We start from the raw sequence: 25,476 nt of genomic DNA on the forward strand, positions 1-25,476 counted from the left end.
TGGTCTCTCTGGTCCCCCTGATCTCTCTGGTCCCCCTGATCTCTCTTCTCCCTGTTCTCTATTGTTTGGGTATTTATGTGCTAGAGAAGAGCGTTAGCGCAAAAGACAGATACAGTCATTTCTGATCAGTACCTCAGCCTTTATTTAAGACCTGAACCCCTTTTCAGAGTCACATTCAATTATCCATTCCAGGACTCAGCCATGGGCCCTTCTTACTGACAGGTGTGGATGCTTCGCGTGATGTATTGTTGTCTCTACCTGTCACGTCCTGACCATAGTAAGATGTTATTTTCTATGGTAGAATAGGTCAGGGCGTGACGGGGTGTTTTTCTATGTTTTGTATTTCTATGTTGGGGGTTTTGTTTGGGATGATCTCCAATTCGAGGCCGCTGGTCCTCGTTGTCTCTAATTGGAGGTCATACTTAAGTAGTTGTTTTTTCCACCTGGGGATTTGTGAGAGATTATTTTTGAGTGGTGTTTGTTTCACCTCTGCAACACGGTTTGTTGTTTTGTTTATTCAGTTTATTTATGTATTTGCATAGTTTCACAGAGTAAATAAAATGTGGAACGACAAACACGCTGCACTTTGGTCCTCTTCTCCTTTCGACAACCGTGACTCTACCTTCTCGCCCTTTGTGCTGTTGTCTGTGGCCAATAACGTTTAGTACCATGTGTTGTGCTCTTGTCTGTGGCCAATAATGTTTAGTACCATGTTTTGTGCTGTTGTCTGTGGCCAATAATGTTTAGTACCATGTTTTGTGCTCTTGTCTGTGGCCAATAATGTTTAGTACCATGTGTTGTGCTGTTGCCTGTGGCCAATAACGTTTAGTACCATGTGTTGTGCTGTTGTCTGTGGCCAATAATGTTTAGTACCATGTGTTGTGCTGTTGCCTGTGGCCAATAATGTTTAGTACCATGTGTTGTGCTGTTGTCTGTGGCCAATAATGTTTAGTACCATGTTTTGTGCTGTTGTCTGTGGCCAATAATGTTTAGTACCATGTTTTGTGCTGTTGCCTGTGGCCAATAATGTTTAGTACCATGTTTTGTGCTGTTGTCTGTGGCCAATAATGTTTAGTACCATGTGTTGTGCTGTTGCCTGTGGCCAATAATGTTTAGTACAATGTTTTGTGCTGTTGTCTGTGGCCAATAATGTTTAGTACCATGTTTTGTGCTGTTGTCTGTGGCCAATAATGTTTAGTACCATGTGTTGTGCTGTTGCCTGTGGCCAATAATGTTTAGTACCATGTTTTGTGCTGTTGTCTGTGGCCAATAATGTTTAGTACCATGTTTTGTGCTGTTGTCTGTGGCCAATAATGTTTAGTACCATGTGTTGTGCTGTTGCCTGTGGCCAATAATGTTTAGTACCATGTTTTGTGCTGTTGTCTGTGGCCAATAATGTTTCTACCATGTTTTGTGCTGCTACAATGTTGTTGTCATGTTGTGCTGCTGCCTTGCTATGTTGTTGTCTTAGGTCTCTCTTTATGTAGTGTCTCTCTTGTCGTGATGTGTGTTTTGTCGTCCTATATTTTAATTAAACAATTTTTATTTTTAATCCCAGTCCCCCCCCTGTCCCCCCCCGTCCCCGCAGGAGGCCTTTTGCCTTCTGGTAGGCCGTCATTGTAAATAACAATTTGTTCCCGACTTGCCTAGTTGAATAAAGGTTAAATAAAAATAAATGAAATCCACTGTAGCTGAGTCTCAAAAGACACCCTATTCTCTATACGGTCCAATAGGTTTGGACCAGGGCCCGTAAGGTACCATCTGGCATAACGGTTCTTCCAATAATTCAGTTAGCCCGAATTAACGGTGACAGTCAGGATGACGATGTATATGATTTCTATGACGGTTGTGTGTTCTCAGGGCTGAGAAGGAGGAGAGATTAGTAAACAGTTAATATCCAGGTGGCCTTTTAAACGTTGTTAATGAACAGCTCAGTGTTCCAACAGCCTGACAACATGGCCGCCATGGCGAGACATGAAGTGGCTGCAGCTTAGTTTTTTTTATTTTTTTTATTTTAGACAGATATAAAACCGATTTAACCGCGGAATAGTCAACCTTCAAGAAAATGGACGGATTTAACAACTTGTCACTTCATGCTTTTATAATCCGTTATGGTCTAAGGGTTTGTGTCTGTTTGTTAACGCTAAGATGGGATTTCTCCCAAGTAGCATCTAAATGTCTTCAAAATGTTGGATTGTGTTTGGAAATGTCACGCCTTGTTTGGTGGTTTAGTAGAGGTGTAGACCTTGTTAGATGGTTTAGTAGAGGTGTAGACCTTGTTAGATGGTTTAGTAGAGGTGTAGACCTTGTTAGATGGTTTAGTAGAGGTGTAGACCTTGTTAGATGGGTTAGTAGAGGTGTAGACCTTGTTAGATGGTTTAGTAGAGGTGTAGACCTTGTTAGATGGGTTAGTAGAGGTGTAGACCTTGTTAGATGGTCTAGTAGAGGTGTAGACCTTGTTAGATGGTCTAGTAGAGGTGTAGACCTTGTTAGATGGTCTAGTAGAGGTGTAGACCTTGTTAGATGGTCTAGTAGAGGTGTAGACCTTGTTAGATGGTCTAGTAGAGGTGTAGACCTTGTTAGATGGTTTAGTAGAGGTGTAGACCTTGTTTGGTGGTTTAGTAGAGGTGTAGACCTTGTTAGATGGTTTAGTAGAGGTGTAGACCTTGTTAGATGGTTTAGTAGAGGTGTAGACCTTGTTAGATGGTTTAGTAGAGGTGTAGACCTTGTTAGATGGGTTAGTAGAGGTGTAGACCTTGTTAGATGGTCTAGTAGAGGTGTAGACCTTGTTAGATGGTTTAGTAGAGGTGTAGACCTTGTTAGATGGGTTAGTAGAGGTGTAGACCTTGTTAGATGGTCTAGTAGAGGTGTAGACCTTGTTAGATGGTTTAGTAGAGGTGTAGACCTTGTTAGATGGTTTAGTAGAGGTGTAGACCTTGTTAGATGGGTTAGTAGAGGTAGAAGACCTTGTTAGATGGTTTAGTAGAGGTAGAAGACCTTGTTAGATGGTTTAGTAGAGGTGTAGACCTTGTTAGATGGTTTAGTAGAGGTAGAAGACCTCGTTAGATGGTTTAGTAGAGGACCTTGTTAGATGGTTTAGTAGAGGTAGAAGACCTCGTTAGATGGTTTAGTAGAGGTGTAGACCTTGTCATATGGTTTAGTAGAGGTGTAGACCTTGTTAGATGGTTTAGTAGAGGTGTAGACCTTGTTAGATGGTTTAGTAGAGGTGTAGACCTTGTTTGGTGGTTTAGTAGAGGTAGAAGACCTTGTTAGATGGTTTAGTAGAGGTGTAGACCTTGTTAGATGGTTTAGTAGAGGTGTAGACCTTGTTAGATGGTTTAGTAGAGGTGTAGACCTTGTTAGATGGGTTAGTAGAGGTGTAGACCTTGTTAGATGGTCTAGTAGAGGTGTAGACCTTGTTAGATGGTTTAGTAGAGGTGTAGACCTTGTTAGATGGTTTAGTAGAGGTGTAGACCTTGTTTGGTGGTTTAGTAGAGATAGAAGACCTTGTTAGATGGTCTAGTAGAGGTGTAGACCTTGTTAGATGGTCTAGTAGAGGTGTAGACCTTGTTAGATGGTCTAGTAGAGGTGTAGACCTTGTTAGATGGTCTAGTAGAGGTGTAGACCTTGTTAGATGGTCTAGTAGAGGTGTAGACCTTGTTAGATGGTCTAGTAGAGGTGTAGACCTTGTTAGATGGTTTAGTAGAGGTGTAGACCTTGTTTGGTGGTTTAGTAGAGGTGTAGACCTTGTTAGATGGTTTAGTAGAGGTGTAGACCTTGTTAGATGGTTTAGTAGAGGACCTTGTTAGATGGTTTAGTAGAGGACCTTGTTAGATGGTTTAGTAGAGGTGTAGACCTTGTTAGATGGTTTAGTAGAGGTGTAGACCTTGTTTGGTGGTTTAGTAGAGGTGGAAGACCTTGTTAGATGGTTTAGTAGAGGTGTAGACCTTGTTAGGTGGGTTAGTAGAGGTGTAGACCTTGTTAGATGGTTTAGTAGAGGTGTAGACCTTGTTAGGTGGGTTAGTAGAGGTGTAGACCTTGTTAGATGGTTTAGTAGAGGTGTAGACCTTGTTAGGTGGGTTAGTAGAGGTGTAGACCTTGTTAGATGGTTTAGTAAAGGTGTAGACCTTGTTAGATGGTTTAGTAGAGGTGTAGACCTTGTTAGATGGTCTAGTAGAGGTAGAAGACCTTGTTAGATGGTTTAGTAGAGGTGTAGACCTTGTTAGATGGTTTAGTAGAGGTAGAATACCTTGTTAGATGGTCTAGTAGAGGTGTAGAATACCTTGTTAGATGGTCTAGTAGAGGTGTAGACCTTGTTAGATGGTCTAGTAGAGGTGTAGACCTTGTTAGATGGTCTAGTAGAGGTGTAGACCTTGTTAGATGGTCTAGTAGAGGTGTAGACCTTGTTAGATGGTTTAGTAGAGGTGTAGACCTTGTTAGATGGTTTAGTAGAGGTGTAGACCTTGTTAGATGGTTTAGTAGAGGTGTAGACCTTGTTAGATGGTTTAGTAGAGGTGTAGACCTTGTTTGGTGGTTTAGTAGAGGTGGAAGACCTTGTTAGATGGTTGTTTCCTGTAGGGATTCAGTGCCTGTAGTCTCTGGTGCCATTTAAAGTCCTGATAATGTTATGTCCATTTATGTTACGCTAAAAGATTTACCAAGTGTTGTACCAGTCTAAATGTCTTCAAAATGTTGTTTCCTGTTTGGGAATGTCACTCTAGTTGCCTGCTTCCTGTAGGGTTTCAGTGCCTGTAGTCTCTGGTGCCATTTAGACTCCTGATAAACCTCAATCATCTTTGTTCAATGATGCTCTCAGCGTCATGCTGCGGTAATGTGATTATAATGTCTTTATGGTGACTGTCATTTTAGAAGGCTGGGCTCTGAACTGTTGTCAAAGACATTGGTCATGGTAGAATGAGGATGGGTATAATGGGCGGATGGATGCTGAGTTTAATCTCACACATTAACAATTTGCTCTCTCTCTCCTGCACCTTCTCAGCTGTGTTACTGAGCTCTCTCTGTCTCTCTCTCTCTCTCTCTGTCTCTCTCTGTCTCTGTCTCTCTCTGTCTCTCTCTCTCTGTCTCTGTCTCTGTCTCTGTCTCTCTCTGTCTCTGTCTCTCTCTGTCTCTCTCTCTGTCTGTCTCTCTCTGTCTCTGTCTCTCTCCCTCTGTCTCTCTCTCTCTCTCTCCCTCTGTCTCTCTGTCTCTCTGTCTGTCTCTGTCTGTCTCTCTCTGTCTCTCTCTGTCTCTCTCTGTCTCTCTGTCTGTCTCTCTCTGTCTCTCTCTCTCTCTGTCTCTCTCTCTCTCTCTCTCTCTCTCTCTCTCTGTCTCTCTCTCTGTCTCTCTCTGTCTCTCTCTCTCTCTCTCTCTCTGCCTCTCTCTCTCCCCCCTTCATCTGTACCCTCTCAGCCATGTTACAAATGTCAATTTAAGGGGCTTTATTGGCTTGAGAAACGTATGTTTATATTTCCAAAGCAAATGGACCTTTATTGGAACACAATCTCTCTCTCTCTCCTTCAACCTCTCAGCCATGTGACAGATCTCTCTCTCTTCTCCTTCAACCTCTCAGCCATGTGGCAGATCTCTCTTTCTACTCCTTCAAACTCTCAGCCATGTTACAGATCTCTCTCTCTCTCCTTCAACCTCTCAGCCATGTGGCAGATCTCTCTCTCTCTCTCCTTCAACCTCTCAGCCATGTGGCAGATCTCTCTCTCTTCTCCTTCAACCTCTCAGCCATGTGGCAGATCTCTCTCTCCTTCTGCCTCTCGGGCGTGTTACAGAACTCTGTATTTTGATGTCAAATTAAATTGTATTTGTCACATGCGCCGAATACAACAGGTGTAGTAGACCTTACAGTGAAATGCTGAATACAACAGGTGTAGTAGACCTCACAGTGAAATGCTGAATACAACAGGTGTAGTAGACCTTACAGTGAAATGCTGAATACAACAGGTGTAGTAGACCTTACAGTGAAATGCTGAATACAGCAGGTGTAGTAGACCTCACAGTGAAATGCTGAATACAACAGGTGTAGTAGACCTTACAGTGAAATGCTGAATACAACAGGTGTAGTAGACCTCACAGTGAAATGCTGAATACAACAGGTGTAGTAGACCTCACAGTGAAATGCTGAATAAAACAGGTGTAGTAGACCTCACAGTGAAATGCTGAATACAACAGGTGTAGTAGACCTCACAGTGAAATGCTGAATACAACAGGTGTAGTAGACCTCACAGTGAAATGCTGAGTACAACAGGTGTAGTAGACCTCACAGTGAAATGCTGAATACAACAGGTGTAGTAGACCTCACAGTGAAATGCTGAATACAACAGGTGTAGTAGACCTCACAGTGAAATGCTGAATACAACAGGTGTAGTAGACCTCACAGTGAAATGCTGAATACAACAGGTGTAGTAGACCTTACAGTGAAATGCTGAATACAACAGGTGTAGTAGACCTCACAGTGAAATGCTGAATACAACAGGTGTAGTAGACCTCACAGTGAAATGCTGAATACAACAGGTGTAGTAGACCTCACAGTGAAATGCTGAATACAACAGGTGTAGTAGACCTTACAGTGAAATGCTGAATACAACAGGTGTAGTAGACCTTACAGTGAAATGCTGAATACAACAGGTGTAGTAGACCTCACAGTGAAATGCTGAATACAACAGGTGTAGTAGACCTCACAGTGAAATGCTGAAGCCCTTAACCAACAATGCAGTTTTATGAAAATACCCCCCAAAAAGTACGAGATAAAAATAACAAATAATTAGAGAGCAGCAGTAAAATAACAATAGCGAAGCTATATACAGGGTATTACGGTACAGAGTCAATGTGGAGGCTATATACAGGGTATTACGGTACAGAGTCAATGTGGAGGCTATATACAGGGGGTACCGGTACAGAGTCAATGTGGAGGCTATATACAGGGGGTACCGGTACAGAGTCAATGTGGAGGCTATATACAGGGGGGTACCGGTACAGAGTCAATGTGGAGGCTATATACAGGGGGTACCGGCACAGAGTCAATGTGGAGGCTATATACAGGGGGTACCGGCACAGAGTCAATGTGGAGGCTATATACAGGGGGTACCGGTACAGAGTCAATGTGGAGGCTATATACAGGGGGTTACGGTACAGAGTCAATGTGGAGGCTATATACAGGGGGTACCGGCACAGAGTCAATGTGGAGGCTATATACAGGGGGTACCGGCACAGAGTCAATGTGGAGGCTATATACAGGGGGTTACGGTACAGAGTCAATGTGCGGGGGCACCGGTGTCGAGGTAATTGAGGTAGTATGTACATGTAGGTAGAGTTATTACAGTGACTGTGCATAGATAATAACAGAGAGTGGCAGCAGCGTAAAAGAGGAGGCGGGGGGGGGGGGACGACAATGCAAATAGTCTGGGTAGCCATTTGATTAGCTGTTCAGGAGTCTTATGGCTTGGGGTAGAAGCTGTTTAGAAGCCTCTTGGACCTAGACTTGGTGCTCCGGGTACCGCTTGCCGTGCGGTAGCAGAGAGAACAGTCTATGACTAGGGTGGCTGGAATCTTTGACAATTTTTAGGGCCTTCCTCTGACTCCGCCTGGTATAGAGGTCCTGGATGGCAGGAAGCTTGGCCCCAGTGGTGTACTGGGCCGTTCGCACTACCCTCTGTAGTGCCTTGCGGTCGGAGGCCCGAGCAGTTACCATACCAGGTGGTGATGCAACCGGTCAGGATGCTCTCGATGGTGCAGCTGTAAAACCTTTTGAGGATCTGAGGACCCATGCCAAATCTTTTCAGTCTCCTGAGGGGGAATAGGTTTTGTCGTGCCCTCTTCACGACTGTCTTGGTGTGTTTTGGATCATTGTAGTTTGTTGGTGATGTGGACACCAAGGAACTTGAAGCTCTCAACCTGCTCCACTGCAGCCCCGTCGATGAGAATGGGGGCGTGCTCGGTCCTCCTCTTCCTGTCGTCCACAATCACTTTCTAGATGTCTTTTCTATTTCCTCAATGAATTCTGATTTCAAGTCGAGTTGTTGTGATCAGAACTTTCTCCTGATTTAATCAGGAATTCAGCCGTTGTTGCTGTTTAACAGCTGGACTGGAGGATGTTACAGCCAGCTAGACTGGAGGATGTTACAGCCAGCTAGACTGGAGGATGTTACAGCCAGCTAGACTGGAGGATGTTACAGCCAGCTAGACTGGAGGATGTTACAGCCAGCTAGACTGGAGGATGTTACAGCCAGCTAGACTGGAGGATGTTAAAACCAGCTAGACTGGAGGATGTTACAGCCAGCTAGACTGGAGGATGTTACAGCCAGCTAGACTGGAGGATGTTACAGCCAGCTAGACTGGAGGATGTTACAGCCAGCTAGACTGGAGGATGTTAAAACCAGCTAGACTGGAGGATGTTACAGCCAGCTAGACTGGAGGATGTTACAACCAGCTAGACTGGAGGACGTTACAGCCAGCTAGACTGGAGGACGTTACAGCCAGCTAGGCTGGAGGACGTTACAGCCAGCTAGACTGGAGGACGTTACAGCCAGCTAGACTGGAGGACGTTACAGCCAGCTAGACTGGAGGACGTTACAGCCAGCTAGACTGGAGGACGTTACAGCCAGCTAGACTGGAGGACGTTACAGCCAGCTAGACTGGAGGCCGTTACAGCCAGCTAGACTGGAGGCCGTTACAGCCAGCTGGACTGGAGGATGTTACAGCCAGCTGGACTGGAGGATGTTACAGCCAGCTGGACTGGAGGATGTTACAGCCAGCTAGACTGGAGGATGTTACAGCCAGCTAGACTGGAGGATGTTACAGCCAGCTAGACTGGAGGATGTTACAGCCAGCTAGACTGGAGGATGTTACAGCCAGCTAGACTGGAGGATGTTACAGCCAGCTAGACTGGAGGATGTTACAGCCAGCTAGACTGGAGGATGTTACAGCCAGCTAGACTGGAGGATGTTAAAACCAGCTAGACTGGAGGCTGTTACAGCCAGCTAGACTGGAGGATGTTACAGCCAGCTAGACTGGAGGATGTTACAGCCAGCTAGACTGGAGGATGTTACAGCCAGCTAGACTGGAGGATGTTACAGCCAGCTAGACTGGAGGATGTTACAACCAGCTAGACTGGAGGATGTTACAGCCAGCTAGACTGGAGGATGTTACAACCAGCTAGACTGGAGGATGTTACAGCCAGCTAGACTGGAGGACGTTACAGCCAGCTAGACTGGAGGATGTTACAGCCAGCTAGACTGGAGGATGTTACAGCCAGCTAGACTGGAGGATAGACTGGAGGACGTTACAGCCAGCTAGACTGGAGGACGCTACAGCCAGCTAGACTGGTTATAATCATTACATAGTAAGACATTAATTTATGACAGCTGGTTATAATCATGACATAGGAATACATTAATTTATGACAGCTGGTTATAATCATGACATAGCAAGACATTAATTTATAACAACTTAATTATAATCATGACATAGCAAGACATTAATTTATGACAGCTGGTTATAATCATGACATAGCAAGACATTAATTTATAACAACTTAATTATAATCATGACATAGCAAGACATTAATTTATGACAACTTAGTTATCATGACATAGCAAGACATTAATTTATGGCAGCTGGTTATAATCATGACATAGCAAGACATTCATTTATGACAGCCGGTTATAATCATGACATAGCAATACATTAATTTATGTCAGCCGGTCAGCTGGTTATAATCATGACATAGCAATACATTAATTTATGACAGCTGCTTATAATCATGACATAGCAAGACATTAATTTATGACAGCTGGTTATAATCATGACATAGCAAGACATTAATTCATGACATCTGGTTATAATCATGACATAGCAAGACATTAATTTCTTATATTCCCGTCATGTCTTCTGGACATTTCATCTTTGTTTTCAACAAGAATACATGTCTTTTTTATCAAATGAATGTAATTATGGACTCAGATATCAGCGTGTCTTCAGAGTGCTGCTAATGTCCTCCACACTGCTAATGTCCTCCACACTGCTAATGTCCTCCACACTGCTAATGTCCTCCACACTGCTAATGTCCTCCACACTGCTAATGTCCTCCACACTGTCTCTCGTTGTCTGTTTTATATGGCTGTGAACCAAACACTATCGTGGCACATAAAGAAGCCCAAAAACAAACAACTCTCTCCATGTACCTTTCCCTGGTTAGCCAGAGATAGGCCTCTGCCAGTCCCATACCTGCCAGACCCATAGATTTAACTAGAACACTATAGTGTGTCCCACCTTTAGGAAATAGGATTCTATTTGAAAAAAAGCACTTAGCAAGTATAGTGGTGTAGTTTATTCTATGGATCTGACTGGTGTGGACTGGCAGCCTGTTATCATGTATCTCTAAGGCCAGCTCTATAGTGGGTATATCTCTCTCCCCCCTTTCTCTCTCTCTCCCCCTCCCTCCCTTTCTCTCTCTCTCTCCCCCCTTTCTCTCTCTCTCCCCCTCCCTCCCTCCCTGGTGTGGACTGGCAGCCTGTTATCATGTATCTCTAAGGCCAGCTCTATAGTGGGTATATCTCTCTCTCTCTCCCCCCTCCCTCCCTTTCTCTCTCTCTCCCCCTCCCTCCCTTTCTCTCTCTCTCTCCCCCTCCCTCCCTTTCTCTCTCTCTCTCTCTCTCTCTCTCTCTCTCTCCCCTCCCTCCCTCCCTTTCTCTCTCTCTCTCTCCCCCCTCCCTCCCTCCCTCCCTCCCTCCCTCCCTCCCTCCCTCCCTCCCTTTCACTCTCTCTCCCCCGTTCTCTCTCTCTCTCCCCCTCCCTCCCTTTCTCTCTCTCTCCCCCTCCCTCCCTTTCTCTCTCTCCCCCCTCCCTCCCTTTCGCTCTCTCTCCTCCCTTTCTCTCTCTCTCTCCCCCTCCCTCCCTCTCTCTATCTTCCCCTCTCAGCCTTGAGATAATATCCCGTTCTGCTACTTCATCTGAAAATATTTAACCACTACAGTAACTAATTAGCATAGACAATTACAGCAGCAGCTCACCCAACCAGCTCCTCTCCTCTCCCCTCCTCGCCCCTCCCCTCCCCTCTCCGCTCTACCTGTCTGATAAACACTAAGCACTAATCCTCTCTCTTTCTCTCTCTCTCTCTCTCTGGGGGTCTGTCTCTCTCTCTCTCTCTCTCTCTCTCTCTCTCTCTCTCTCTCTCTCTCTCTCTCTCTCTCTCTCTCTCTCTCTCTCTGTCTCTGTCTCTGTCTCTCTCTCTCTCTGTGTCTCTCTGTGTCTCTCTGTGTCTCTCTTGTCTGTCTTTCTCTGGATGTCTGTCTCTCTCTCTCTCTCTCTCTCTCTGGGTGTCTCTCTCTGGGTGTCTCTCTTGTCTCTCTCTGTCTCTCATCTCTCTCTCTCATCTCCATGCATTTAAATGATTCAGTTAAGTGGGATTTGTTTCCCCTGATACAGATGAAGTTCAAAGTTCTTTGATTGGGGCTCTACTGCAGAGGAATATATGCATTATACACTGGTGTAATGTACTTAAGGAAAAATACTTGAAAGTACTACTTAAATAGTTTTTTTGGAGTATCTGTACTTTATTTACTATTTATATTTTGGACAAATTTTACTTCACTACATTCCTAAAGACAATAATGTACTTTTTACTCCGTACATTTTCCCCTGACACCCAAAAGTACTCGTTCCATTTTTAATGTTTAGCAGGACAAGAAAATGGTTCAATTCACACACTTATCAAGAGAACATCCCTGGTCATCCCTACTGCCTCTGATCTGGAGGACTCACTAAACAGAGAACATCCCTGGTCATCCCTACTGCCTCTGATCTGGAGGACTCACTAAACAGAGAACATCCCTGGTCATCCCTACTGCCTCTGATCTGGAGGACTCACTAAACAGAGAACATCCCTGGTCATCCCTACTGCCTCTGATCTGTCAGACTCACTAAACAGAGAACATCCCTGGTCATCCCTACTGCCTCTGATCTGGAGGACTCACTAAACAGAGAACATCCCTGGTCATCCCTACTGCCTCTGATCTGGAGGACTCACTAAACAGAGAACATCCCTGGTCATCCCTACTGCCTCTGATCTGGAGGACTCACTAAACAGAGAACATCCCTGGTCATCCCTACTGCCTCTGATCTGGAGGACTCACTAAACAGAGAACATCCCTGGTCATCCCTACTGCCTCTGATCTGTCAGACTCACTAAACAGAGAACATCCCTGGTCATCCCTACTGCCTCTGATCTGGAGGACTCACTAAACAGAGAACATCCCTGGTCATCCCTACTGCCTCTGATCTGGAGGACTCACTAAACAGAGAACATCCCTGGTCATCCCTACTGTCTCTGATCTGGAGGACTCACTAAACAGAGAACATCCCTGGTCGTCCCTACTGCCTCTGATCTGGAGGACTCACTAAACAGAGAACATCCCTGGTCGTCTCTACTGCCTCTGATCTGGAGGACTCACTAAACAGAGAACAACCCTGGTCCTCCCTACTGCCTCTGATCTGGAGGACTCACTAAACAGAGAACATCCCTGGTCATCCCTACTGCCTCTGATCTGGAGGACTCACTAAACAGAGAACATCCCTGGTCATCCCTACTGCCTCTGATCTGGAGGACTCACTAAACAGAGAACATCCCTGGTCCTCCCTACTGCCTCTGATCTGGAGGACTCACTAAACAGAGAACATCCCTGGTCATCCCTACTGCCTCTGATCTGGAGGACTCACTAAACACGTGGTTTGTTTGTAAATTATGTCTTAGTGTTGGAGTCTCTATCCGTAAATAAAACATTTAAATATAAAAAGGTGCCGTCTGATTTGCTTAATATATTTACTATATAGGGAATAGGGTTCTATAGGGCCCTGGTCTAAAGTAGTGCACTATATAGGGAATAGGGTTCTATAGGGCCCTGGTCTAAAGTAGTGCACTATATAGGGAATAGGGTTCTATAGGGCCCTGGTCTAAAGTAGTGCACTATATAGGGAATAGGGTTCTATAGGGCCCTGGTCTAAAGTAGTGCACTATATAGGGAATAGGGTTCTATAGGGCCCTGGTCTAAAGTAGTGCACTACATAGGGAATAGGGTTCTATAGGGCCCTGGTCTAAAGTAGTGTACTATATAGGGAATAGGGTTCTATAGGGCCCTGGTCTAAAGTAGTGCACTATATAGGGAATAGGGTTCTATAGGGCCCTGGTCTAAAGTAGTGCACTATATAGGGAATAGGGTTCCATAGGGCCCTGGTCTAAAGTAGTGCACTATATAGGGAATAGGGTCCCATAGGGCCCTGGTCTAAAGTAGTGCACTATATAGGGAATAGGGTTCTATAGGGCCCTGGTCTAAAGTAGTGCACTATATAGGGAATAGGGTTCTATAGGGCCCTGGTCTAAAGTAGTGCACTATATAGGGAATAGGGTTATATAGGGCCCTGGTCTATAGTAGTGCACTATATAGGGAATAGGGGTCTATAGGGCCCTGGTCTAAAGTAGTGCACTATATAGGGAATAGGGTTCTATAGGGCCCTGGTCTATAGTAGTGCACTATATAGGGAATAGGGTTCTATAGGGCCCTGGTCTAAAGTAGTGCACTATATAGGGAATAGGGTTCTATAGGGCCCTGGTCTAAAGTAGTGCACTATATAGGGAATAGGGTTCTATAGGGCCCTGGTCTAAAGTAGTGCACTATATAGGGAATAGGGTTCTATAGGGCCCTGGTCTAAAGTAGTGCACTATATAGGGAATATGGTTCTATAGGGCCCTGGTCTAAAGTAGTACACTATATAGGGAATAGGGTTCTATAGGGCCCTGGTCTAAAGTAGTGCACTATATAGGGAATAGGGTTCTATAGGGCCCTGGTCTAAAGTAGTGTACTATATAGGGAATAGGGTTCTATAGGGCTCTGGTCTAAAGTAGTGCACTATATAGGGAATAGGGTTCTATAGGGCCCTGGTCTAAAGTAGTGCACTATATAGGGAATAGGGTTCTATAGGGCCCTGGTCTAAAGTAGTGCACTATATAGGGAATAGGGTTCTATAGGGCCCTGGTCTAAAGTAGTGCACTATATAGGGAATAGGGTTCTATAGGGCCCTGGTCTAAAGTAGTGCACTATATAGGGAATAGGGTTCCATAGGGCCCTGGTCTAAAGTAGTGCACTATATAGGGAATAGGGTCCCATAGGGCCCTGGTCTAAAGTAGTGCACTATATAGGGAATAGGGTTCTATAGGGCCCTGGTCTAAAGTAGTGCACTATATAGGGAATAGGGTTCTATAGGGCCCTGGTCTAAAGTAGTGCACTATATAGGGAATAGGGTTCTATAGGGCCCTGGTCTAAAGTAGTGCACTATATAGGGAATAGGGTTCTATAGGGCCCTGGTCTAAAGTAGTGCACTATATAGGGAATAGGGTTCTATAGGGCCCTGGTCTAAAGTAGTGCACTATATAGGGAATATGGTTCTATAGGGCCCTGGTCTAAAGTAGTACACTATATAGGGAATAGGGTTCTATAGGGCCCTGGTCTAAAGTAGTGCACTATATAGGGAATAGGGTTCTATAGGGCCCTGGTCTAAAGTAGTGTACTATATAGGGAATAGGGTTCTATAGGGCTCTGGTCTAAAGTAGTGCACTATATAGGGAATAGGGTTCTATAGGGCCCTGGTCTAAAGTAGTGCACTATATAGGGAATAGGGTTCTATAGGGCCCTGGTCTAAAGTAGTGCACTATATAGGGAATAGGGTTCTATAGGGCCCTGGTCTAAAGTAGTGCACTATATAGGGAATAGGGTTCTATAGGGCCCTGGTCTAAAGTAGTGCACTATATAGGGAATAGGGTTCCATAGGGCCCTGGTCTAAAGTAGTGCACTATATAGGGAATAGGGTTCTATAGGGCCCTGGTCTAAAGTAGTGCACTATATAGGGAATAGGGTTCTATAGGGCCCTGGTCTAAAGTAGTGCACTATATAGGGAATAGGGTTCTATAGGGCCCTGGTCTAAAGTAGTGCACTAAATAGGGAATAGGGTTCTATAGGGCCCTGGTCTAAAGTAGTGTACTATATAGGGAATAGGGTTCTATAGGGCCCTGGTCTAAAGTAGTGCACTATATAGGGAATAGGGTTCTATAGTGCCCTAGTCTAAAGTAGTGCACTATATAGGGAATAGGGCCTGGTCTAAAGTAGTGCACTATATAGGGAATAGGGTTCTATAGGGCCCTGGTCTAAAGTAGTGCACTATATAGGGAATAGGGTTCTATAGTGCCCTGGTCTAAAGTAGTGCACTATATAGGGAATAGGGTTCTATAGGGCTCTGGTCTAAAGTAGTGCACTATATAGGGAATAGGGTTCTATAGGGCCCTGGTCTAAAGTAGTGCACTATATAGGGAATAGGGTTCTATAGGGCCCTGGTCTAAAGTAGTGCACTATATAGGGAATAGGGTTCTATAGGGCCCTGGTCTAAAGTAGTGCACTACATAGGGAATAGGGTTCTATAGGGCCCTGGTCTAAAGTAGTGCACTATATAGGGAATAGGGTTCAATAGTGCCCTGGTCTAAAGTAGTGCACTATATAGGGAATAGGGCTCTGGTCTAAAGTAGTGCACTATATAGGGAATAGGGTTCTATAGGGTCCTGGTCTAAAGTAGTACACTATATAGGGAATAGGGTTCTATAGGGTCCTGGTCTAAAGTAGTACACTATATAGGGAATAGGGTTCTATAGGGCCCTGGTCTATAGTAGTGCACTATATAGGGAATAGGGTTCTATAGGGCTCTGGTCTAAAGTAGTGCACTATATAGGGAATAGGGTTCTATAGGGCCCTGGTCTAAAGTAGTGCACTATATAGGGAATAGGGTTCTATAGGGCCCTGGTCTATAGTAGTGCACTATATAGGGAATAGGGTTCTATAGGGCCCTGGTCTAAAGTAGTGCCCTATATAGGGAATAGGGTTCTATAGGGCCCTGGTCTAAAGTAGTGCACTATATAGGGAATAGGGTTCTATAGGGCCTTGGTCTAAAGTAGTGCACTATATAGGGAATAGGGTTCTATAGGGCCCTGGTCTAAAGTAGTGCACTATATAGGGAATAGGGTTCTATAGTGCCCTGGTCTAAAGTAGTGCACTATATAGGGAATAGGGTTCTATAGGGCCCTGGTCTAAAGTAGTGCACTATATAGGGAATAGGGTTCTATAGGGCCCTGGTCTAAAGTAGTGCACTATATAGGGAATAGGGTTCCATAGGGCCCTGGTCTAAAGTAGTGCACTATATAGGGAATAGGGTTCTATAGGGCCCTGGTCTAAAGTAGTGCACTATATAGGGAATAGGGTTCTATTGGGCCCTGGTCTAAAGTAGTGCACTATATATAGTGAATATGGTTCTATAGGGCCCTGGTCTAAAGTAGTGCACTATATAGGGAATAGGGTTCTATAGGGCCCTGGTCTAAAGTAGTGTACTATATATAGGGAATAGGGTTCTATAGGGCCCTGGTCTATAGTAGTGTACTATATATAGGGAATAGGGTTCTATAGGGCCCTGGTCTATAGTAGTGTACTATATATAGTGAATATGGTTCTATAGGGCTCTGGTCTAAAGTAGTGCACTATATAGGGAATAGGGTGTTTTTTGGGGAGGCAGACTAAGTGTTCAGTCTCTTCCTGTTCCAGCTGCTGCAGGGGAAGTCCATCCCCAAGTTTGGAACGTTGGATCTGATCGAAACAGGAAGCGGCAATGGTGAGGGGCGTGGCTACAGCGGAGACTGTGACGACGAGGATGGGTGTGGCGGATCAGGGGGTGGAGAGGTCAAGAGGAAGGTCATGACGGCCTCTAAACGTAAGTCTCCTCTGACCTTCCACTACTACAGGTTTCAGCCTCGTTCATTCACTTGTCTGTTTACGGCAACCCTCTGTCTCTCTCTGTTTCCTCCCTCACGTCCTCTGTCTCTCTCTGTTTCCTCCCTCACGTCCTCTGTCTCTCTCTCTGTTTCCTCCCTCACGTCCTCTGTCTCTCTCTGTTTCCTTCCTCACGTCCTCTGTCTGTCTGTCTCTCTCTGTAACAGCTAATCTCAGGTCAGATTACAGAAGACAACTTGACAGATAGATATCTCAGCTGTCTCAGCTGATCTCAGGTCAGATTACAGAAGACCGTTATAACAGCGTAGCTCTTGTAGCTGTGGAACGATCATCAGAGACGATTTGAAGGCTGAATGTGATTTAACGAGGATCGCTGATGCAGTGCAGAAGAAGAACGTCCCCTTGTAAATATCAGCCCCTTCCCAGCAGTCCGTGCGGCAATAATCTCTTTCTCTCTCAGGGAGTCTCCGGTATGTCAACATCCGTCCGTCGCTACAATCACACGCTTTGTCGCGCTTTGTCAACCTCCGTCCCAAACGGTATCCTATCCTACGTAGTGCCCTACTTCGACCAGGGGCCCGTTGGGGACACAGCCTCTGTCACACTAAACAGACCAGGCTGGTGGCCTTCCTTCCTCTCTATCTGTCCTGGTGTATATCTATCTGCCCTGGTGTATATCTATCTGTCATGGTGTATATCTATCTGTCATGGTGTATATCTATCTGCCCTGGTGTATATCTATCTGCCCTGGTGTATATCTATCTGTCCTGGTGTATATCTATCTGCCCTGGTTCACTGTATATCTATCTGCCCTGGTTCACTGTATATCTATCTGCCCTGGTGTATATCTATCTGTCCTGGTTCACTGTATATCTGTCTGTCCTGGTGTATATCTATCTGCCCTGGTGTATATCTATCTGTCCTGGTTCACTGTATATCTGTCTGTCCTGGTTCACTGTATATCTATCTGTCCTGGTGTATATCTATCTGTCCTGGTTCACTGTATATCTATCTGCCCTGGTGTATATATATCTGCCCTGGTGTATATCTATCTGTCCTGGTGTATATCTATCTGTCCTGGTTCACTGTATATCTATCTGTCCTGGTTCACTGTATATCTGTCTGTCCTGGTTCACTGTATATCTATCTGTCCTGGTGTATATCTATCTGTCCTGGTTCACTGTATATCTATCTGTCCTGGTTCACTGTATATCTATCTGCCCTGGTTCACTGTATATCTATCTGTCCTGGTGTATATCTATCTGTCCTGGTGTATATCTATCTGCCAGTGTGTATATCTATCTGTCCTGGTGTAAATCTATCTGTCCTGGTTCACTGTATATCTATCTGCAGTGTGTATATCTATCTGTCCTGGTGTATATCTATCTGTCCTGGTTCACTGTATATCTATCTGCCAGTGTGTATATCTATCTGCCCTGGTTCACTGTATATCTATCTGCAGTGTGTATATCTATCTGCCCTGGTTCACTGTATATCTATCTGTCCTGGTGTATATCTATCTGCCAGTGTGAATATCTATCTGTCCTGGTTCACTGTATATCTATCTGGTTCACTGTATATCTATCTGCCCTGGTTCACTGTATATCTATCTGCCCTGGTGTATATCTATCTGTCCTGGTTCACTGTATATCTATCTGGTTCACTGTATATCTATCTGTCCTGGTGTATATCTATCTGTCCTGGTTCACTGTATATCTATCTGCAGTGTGTATATCTATCTGTCCTGGTGCATATCTATCTGTCCTGGTTCACTGTATATCTCTCTGCCCTGGTTCACTGTATATCTATCTGCAGTGTGTATATCTATCTGTCCTGGTTCACTCTATCTGCCAGTGAGTGTGATGTCTGTCTGTGTGACAGACAGTAGCTTCAATCACCCCCCCCCCCCCATTCTGATCCCAAACCAATAAGACCCACTGCAGTGTATTCAATCTAACTGTGCTGTGGGGAAAATATGTTACTGTGACAGAAACATGGAAGTGTTAAGGGTTCCTATTGGTTAGGCTTTGTTTCCTGGTTCCTATTGGTTAGGCCATGTTTCCTGGTTCCTATTGGTTAGGCCGTGTTTCCTGGTTTCAATTGGTTAGGCCGTGTTTCCTGGTTCCTATTGGTTAGGCCGTGTTTCCTGGTTCCTATTGGTTAGGCCGTGTTTCCTGGTTCCTATTGGTTAGGCCGTGTTTCCTGGTTCCTATTGGTTAGGCCGTGTTTCCTGGTTCCTATTGGTTAGGCCGTGTTTCCTGGTTCCTATTGGTTAGGCCGTGTTTCCTGGTTCCTATTGGTTCGGCCGTGTTTCCTGGTTCCTATTGGTTCGGCCGTGTTTCCTGGTTCCTATTGGTTCGGCCGTGTTTCCTGGTTCCTATTAGTTAGGCCATGTTTCCTGGTTCCTATTGGTTAGGACGTGTTTCCTGGTTCCTATTGGTTAGGCCATGTTTCTTGGTGAAAATCCTGATTCGATCTCAAAGCATCATAATCACATATAGAAATATTCCTTTTGTGTTTTTCTCTTCTTTCTTCCTTAATCCTCCCAATCATGTCCTGATGCTCTCAGATCAGAGTTAATAGGATGAGATTACCATAGATTATAGATCACGTTGTTGGGGAAAGATTAAGATATGGTTTTAACACACGTCCTAAGGGAATCGGATCTTATCAGCCCTCCTCTGAATCTGAAACAGGGTTTAACAGGATTATGTTTTGGTACAATACAAGGATATCTGCCCAGTGATTGTTGTGGTGATAGGATCATTACCTCTGTGTCGGTTGAAATTGCGAGTCCTCTTTTTGGTGCTGTGGTTGAGGAGGCAGTTTTATCCCTTAACGTTGAAGGGATTTAACTGTTTTATGCGGAAATACATTTACATTTTACATTTTAGTCATTTAGCAGACGCTCTTATCCAGAGCGATTTACAGTAGTGAATGCATACATTTCATTTCATGCATTATTTTTTATTTTATTTTTTATTTTTTTATTTTTTTGTACTGACCCCCCGTGGGAATCGAACCCACAACCCTGGCGTTGCAAACACCATGCTCTACCAACTGAACCACAGGGAAGGCCAAATACTGCGGTGATTGGTCAAATTTGCAAGCCCCCGCATAATATGAAGGGAATTTTGCAATACAAAAATCCTAGAGGCACTGCCTATTCCCTATATAGGGTCCATAGGGTCCTGGTTAAATGTAGTGCACTACGTAGGGAATAGGGGGCAATTTGGGACGCATCCTCTGTCAGTTTTGCACAGAAACTGATGTTCCATACGTTCTGTGTTGTGATGGGAAGCCATACGTTCTGTGTTGTGATGGGAAGCCATACGTTCTGTGTTGTGATGGGGAAGCCATACGTTCTGTGTTGTGATGGCAGGCCATACGTTCTGTGTTGTGATGGGAAGCCATACGTTCTGTGTTGTGATGGCAGGCCATACGTTCTGTGTTGTGATGGGAAGCCATACGTTCTGTGTTGTGATGGGAAGCCATACGTTCTGTGTTGTGATGGCAGGCCATACGTTCTGTGTTGTGATGGGAAGCCATACGTTCTGTGTTGTGATGGCAGGCCATACGTTCTGTGTTGTGATGGGAAGCCATACGTTCTGTGTTGTGATGGCAGGCCATACGTTCTGTGTTGTGATGGGAAGCCATACGTTCTGTGTTGTGATGGGAAGCCATACGTTCTGTGTTGTGATGGGAAGCCATACGTTCTGTGTTGTGATGGCAAGCCATACGTTCTGTGTTGTGATGGCAGGCCATACGTTCTGTGTTGTGATGGCAGGCCATACGTTCTGTGTTGTGATGGCAAGCCATACGTTCCGTGTTGTGATGGGAAGCCATACGTTCTGTGTTGTGATGGGAAGCCATACGTTCTGTGTTGTGATGGGAAGCCATACGTTCTGTGTTGTGATGGGGAAGCCATATGTTCTGTGTTGTGATGGGAAGCCATATGTTCTGTGTTGTGATGGGAAGCCATACGTTCTGTGTTGTGATGGGTGTTGTGATGGGAAGCCATACGTTCTATGTTGTGATGGGGAAGCCATACGTTCTGTGTTGTGATGGGAAACCATATGTTCTGTGTTGTGATGGGAAGCCATACGTTCTGTGTTGTGATGGGAAGCCATACGTTCTGTGTTGTGATGGGAAGCCATACGTTCTGTGTTGTGATGGGAGGCCATACGTTCTGTGTTGTGATGGTAGGCCATACGTTCTGTGTTGTGATGGGAAGCCATACGTTCTGTGTTGTGATGGGAAGCCATACATTCTGTGATGTGATGGGAAGCCATACGTTCTGTGTTGTGATGGGAAGCCATACGTTCTGTGTTGTGATGGGAAGCCATACGTTCTGTGTTGTGATGGGAAGCCATACGTTCTGTGTTGTGATGGGAAGCCATACGTTCTGTGTTGTGATGGGAAGCCATACGTTCTGTGTTGTGATGGTAGGCCATACGTTCTGTGTTGTGATGGCAGGCCATACGTTCTGTGTTGTGATGGGAAGCCATACGTTCTGTGTTGTGATGGGGAAGCCATACATTCTGTGTTGTGATGGGGAAGCCATACGTTCTGTGTTGTGATGGGAAGCCATACGTTCTGTGTTGTGATGGGAAGCCATACGTTCTGTGTTGTGATGGGAAGCCATACGTTCTGTGTTGTGATGGGAAGCCATACGTTCTGTGTTGTGATGGGAAGCCATACGTTCTGTGTTGTGATGGGAAGCCATACGTTCTGTGTTGTGATGGCAGGCCATACGTTCTGTGTTGTGATGGGAAGCCATGCAAATCATCATTAGATATTTTTCGTACCTTGGCTTGTATCTCTCATTGTCTTTTAACAGTATAATGTGATTGTGATCATTTGTCCCTCTACGACGGGTTCTAAAAGGAGTTTAGTAGCAGAGACGGGTTCTAAAAGGAGTTTAGTAGCAGAGACGGGTTCTAAAAGGAGTTTAGTAACAGACACAGAGACGGGTTCTAAAAGGAGTTTAGTAGCAGAGACAGGTTCTAAAAGGAGTTTAGTAGAAGACAGAGAGACGGGTTCCAATAGGAGTTTAGTAGCAGAGACAGAGACTGGTTCTAAAAGGAGTTTAGTAGCAGAGACGGGTTCTAAAAGGAGTTTAGTAACAGAGATGGGTTCTGAAAGGAGTTTAGAAGCAGAGACGGGTTCTAAAAGGAGTTTAGTAACAGAGATGGGTTCTAAAAGGAGTTTAGAAGCAGAGAAGGGTTCTAAAAAGAGTTTAGTAGCAGACACAGAGACGGGTTCTAAAAGGCATTTTGGCAGCAGGAAAGATACATCGATTTCCTGCGAGGAAGGAAGCAGAACGAGGAGAGGAAGTGGAGGAGAGGTGGGACCCCGTTAGCATCAAGCTCTTATTAATTAATAGTGTGTCTCTGGAGGAGGAGATTACAGGATATGATTCCCTGGGTGGCAGTCAGGAGGGCCCCAGGCTGATGAAGGATAACGGGGGAGATGTTCTTCCTGGACTCTTCTAAACTGGCTAGATTGGACCTAGTTGCTGAAAGATGTTGGACCGTAGATCTTTATATTGTAACATCACCCACAATAGAGGTAATCCTAAAGATCTCTTTATGCAGTCTACTAGAATCGAAGGTGAGGAAGATGGGGCCGACAGATATGGCAGTTCTACGTCTAGCTCCTAATAAGCAAGTCTTCGAAAGCCAAGTGAACAAACCGATCACTGACCATTTTCGAATCCCACCGTACCTTCTCCGCTGTGCAATCTGGTTTCCGAGCTGGTCACGGGTGTACCTCAGCCACGCTCAAGGTACTAAACGATATCATAACCCGCCATCGATGAAAGACAGTACTGTGCAGCCGTCTTCATCGACCTGGCCAAGGCTTTCGACTCTGTCAATCACCATATTCTTATCTGCAGACTTTCCTTCCAGTTCTCTGCTGCCAAGGACTGGAACGAATTGCAAAAATCACTAAAGTTGGAGACTTATTTCTCCCTCACTAACTTTAAGCATCACCTGTCAGAGCAGCTTACCGATCGCTGCAGCTGTACACAGCCCATCTGTAAACAGCCCATCCAACCAACTACCTACCTCATCCCCATATTTGTATTTGTTTTTCTGCTCTTTTGCACACCAGTATTTCTACTTGCACATCATCATCTGCACATATATCACTCCAGTGTAAATTGCTAAATTGTAATTACTTCGCCACGATTGGGCGATTTATTGCCTTACCTCCTTACTTCATTTGCACACACTGTATACAGATTTTCCTATTGGGTTATTGACTGTACGTTTGTTTATTCCATGTGTAACTCTGTTTTGTTTTTGTCGCACTGCTTTGCTTTATCTTGGCCAGGTCGCAGTTGTAAACGAGAACTTGTTCTCAACTGGCCTACCTGGTTAAATAAAGGACTTGTTCTCAACTAGCCTACCTGGTTAAATAAAGGACTTGTTCTCATCTGGCCTAGCTGGTTAATTAAATATAGGTGAAGTAAAAAATAATAATAATTAAACTTTGCAGTAATTCTTTGGGGTGTTATTTTTTATTAGCCCAGAATGTTTTTTATGTTATTATGTACAGCCGGAAATAACTTGTGGATATCAGAGCGGAGGTAACTCACCAGCATTCCCACCAGAAGTACAACTTTCCTGAAGTGGATTTTGTGTTCGTACCCCCCCAAGGTAATTTAACTTATCCCAGAGGCTGCTCTAAGACGCCGCCGGTAGAGAAGAGGTATTCGGAGTGGACTTCTAGTCCGAATCAGGAGGCGCACACACCATCCACTGCTTCCGAGTACATTACTCGCTAATGTTCAGTCCCTGGACAATAAAGTAGATGAGCTCAGGGCGAGGAACCCACGCAGACAGTGTGGTGAAGAAGGCACAACAGCGCCTCTTCAACCTCAGATGGCTGAAGAGAATTCAGCTTGGCCCCCTAAGATGCACCATTGAGAGCATCCTGTCATCAACCACCCGAGCCACGGGCCTGTCCACCCCGCTATCATCCAGAAGGCGAGGAAAGTACATGTGCATCAAAGCTGTGACCGAGAGACTGAAAATCCAGCTTCTGTCTCAAGGCCATCTGACTGTTCAATAGCCATCACTAGCCAGACCTTCACCCAGTACCCTGTCCTGAAGTTAGATACTGTCACTAGGCAGACCTCCACCCAGTACCCTGTCCTGAAGTTAGATACTGTTACTAGCCAGACCTTCACCCAGTACCCTGTCCTGAAGTTAGATACTGTTACTAGCCAGACCTCCACCCAGTACCCTGTCCTGAAGTTAGATACTGTTACTAGCCAGACCTCCACCCAGTACCCTGTCCTGAAGTTAGATACTGTTACTAGCCAGACCTCCACCCAGTACCCTGTCCTGAAGTTAGATACTGTTACTAGCCAGACCTCCACCCAGTACCCTGTCCTGAAGTTAGATACTGTTACTAGCCAGACCTCCACCCAGTACCCTGTCCTGAAGTTAGATACTGTTACTAGCCAGACCTCCACCCAGTACCCTGTCCTGAAGTTAGATACTGTTACTAGCCAGACCTCCACCCAGTACCCTGTCCTGAAGTTAGATACTGTTACTAGCCAGACCTCCACCCAGTACCCTGTCCTGAAGTTAGATACTGTTACTAGCCAGACCTCCACCCAGTACCCTGTCCTGAAGTTAGATACTGTTACTAGCCAGACCTCCACCCAGTACCCTGTCCTGAAGTTAGATACTGTTACTAGCCAGACCTTCACCCAGTACCCTGTCCTGAAGTTAGATACTGTTACTAGCCAGACCTCCACCCAGTACCCTGTCCTGAAGTTAGATACTGTTACTAGCCAGACCTTCACCCAGTACCCTGTCCTGAAGTTAGATACTGTTACTAGCCAGACCTCCACCCAGTACCCTGTCCTGAAGTTAGATACTGTTACTAGCCAGACCTCCACCCAGTACCCTGTCCTGAAGTTAGATACTGTTACTAGCCAGACCTCCACCCAGTACCCTGTCCTGAAGTTAGATACTGTTACTAGCCAGACCTCCACCCAGTACCCTGTCCTGAAGTTAGATACTGTTACTAGCCAGACCTCCACCCAGTACCCTGTCCTGAAGTTAGATACTGTTACTAGCCAGACCTTCACCCAGTACCCTGTCCTGAAGTTAGATACTGTTACTAGCCAGACCTTCACCTGGTTACTCAACCCTGCACCTTAGAGGCTGCTGCCCCTATATACATAGACACGGAATAACTGGTCACTTGAATAATGTTTACATACAGTATATACATATGAAATGAGTAAAGCAGTATCACTGTATTCTAGTCGTTGCTCGTCCTAATATTTATATATTTCTTAATTCCATTCTTTTACTTTTAGATTTGTGTGTGTTGTTGTGAATTGTTAGATATTACTGCACTGTTGGAGCTGGGAACACAAGCATTTAGTTAGATATTACTGCACTGTTGGAGCTGGGAACACAAGCATTTAGTTAGATATTACTGCACTGTTGGAGCTGGGAACACAAGCATTTAGTTAGATATTACTGTTGGAGCTGGGAACACAAGCATTTAGTTAGATATTACTGTTGGAGCTAGGAACACAAGCATTTAGTTAGATATTACTGCACTGTTGGAGCTGGGAACACAAGCATTTAGTTAGATATTACTGTTGGAGCTGGGAACA

The 25,476-nt window shown here is 45.0% G+C and overlaps 1 long non-coding RNA gene across 1 annotated transcript in view; it reads left to right on the forward strand.

The window, feature by feature from the left end:
• The first annotated feature begins 16,643 nt into the window (after nt 1–16,643).
• The window catches only part of LOC115184142 (uncharacterized), a 58,568-nt gene continuing 49,735 nt past the window's right edge, over nt 16,644–25,476 (forward strand). Inside the window, exon 1 of the long non-coding RNA XR_003874202.1 lies at nt 16,644–16,806. This is a non-coding gene — a long non-coding RNA (uncharacterized LOC115184142). The remainder of the gene's footprint in view (nt 16,807–25,476) is intronic.

This window comes from Salmo trutta, unplaced genomic scaffold, assembly GCF_901001165.1.
Source record: "Salmo trutta unplaced genomic scaffold, fSalTru1.1, whole genome shotgun sequence".
Taxonomy (NCBI): Eukaryota; Metazoa; Chordata; class Actinopteri; order Salmoniformes; family Salmonidae; genus Salmo; species Salmo trutta.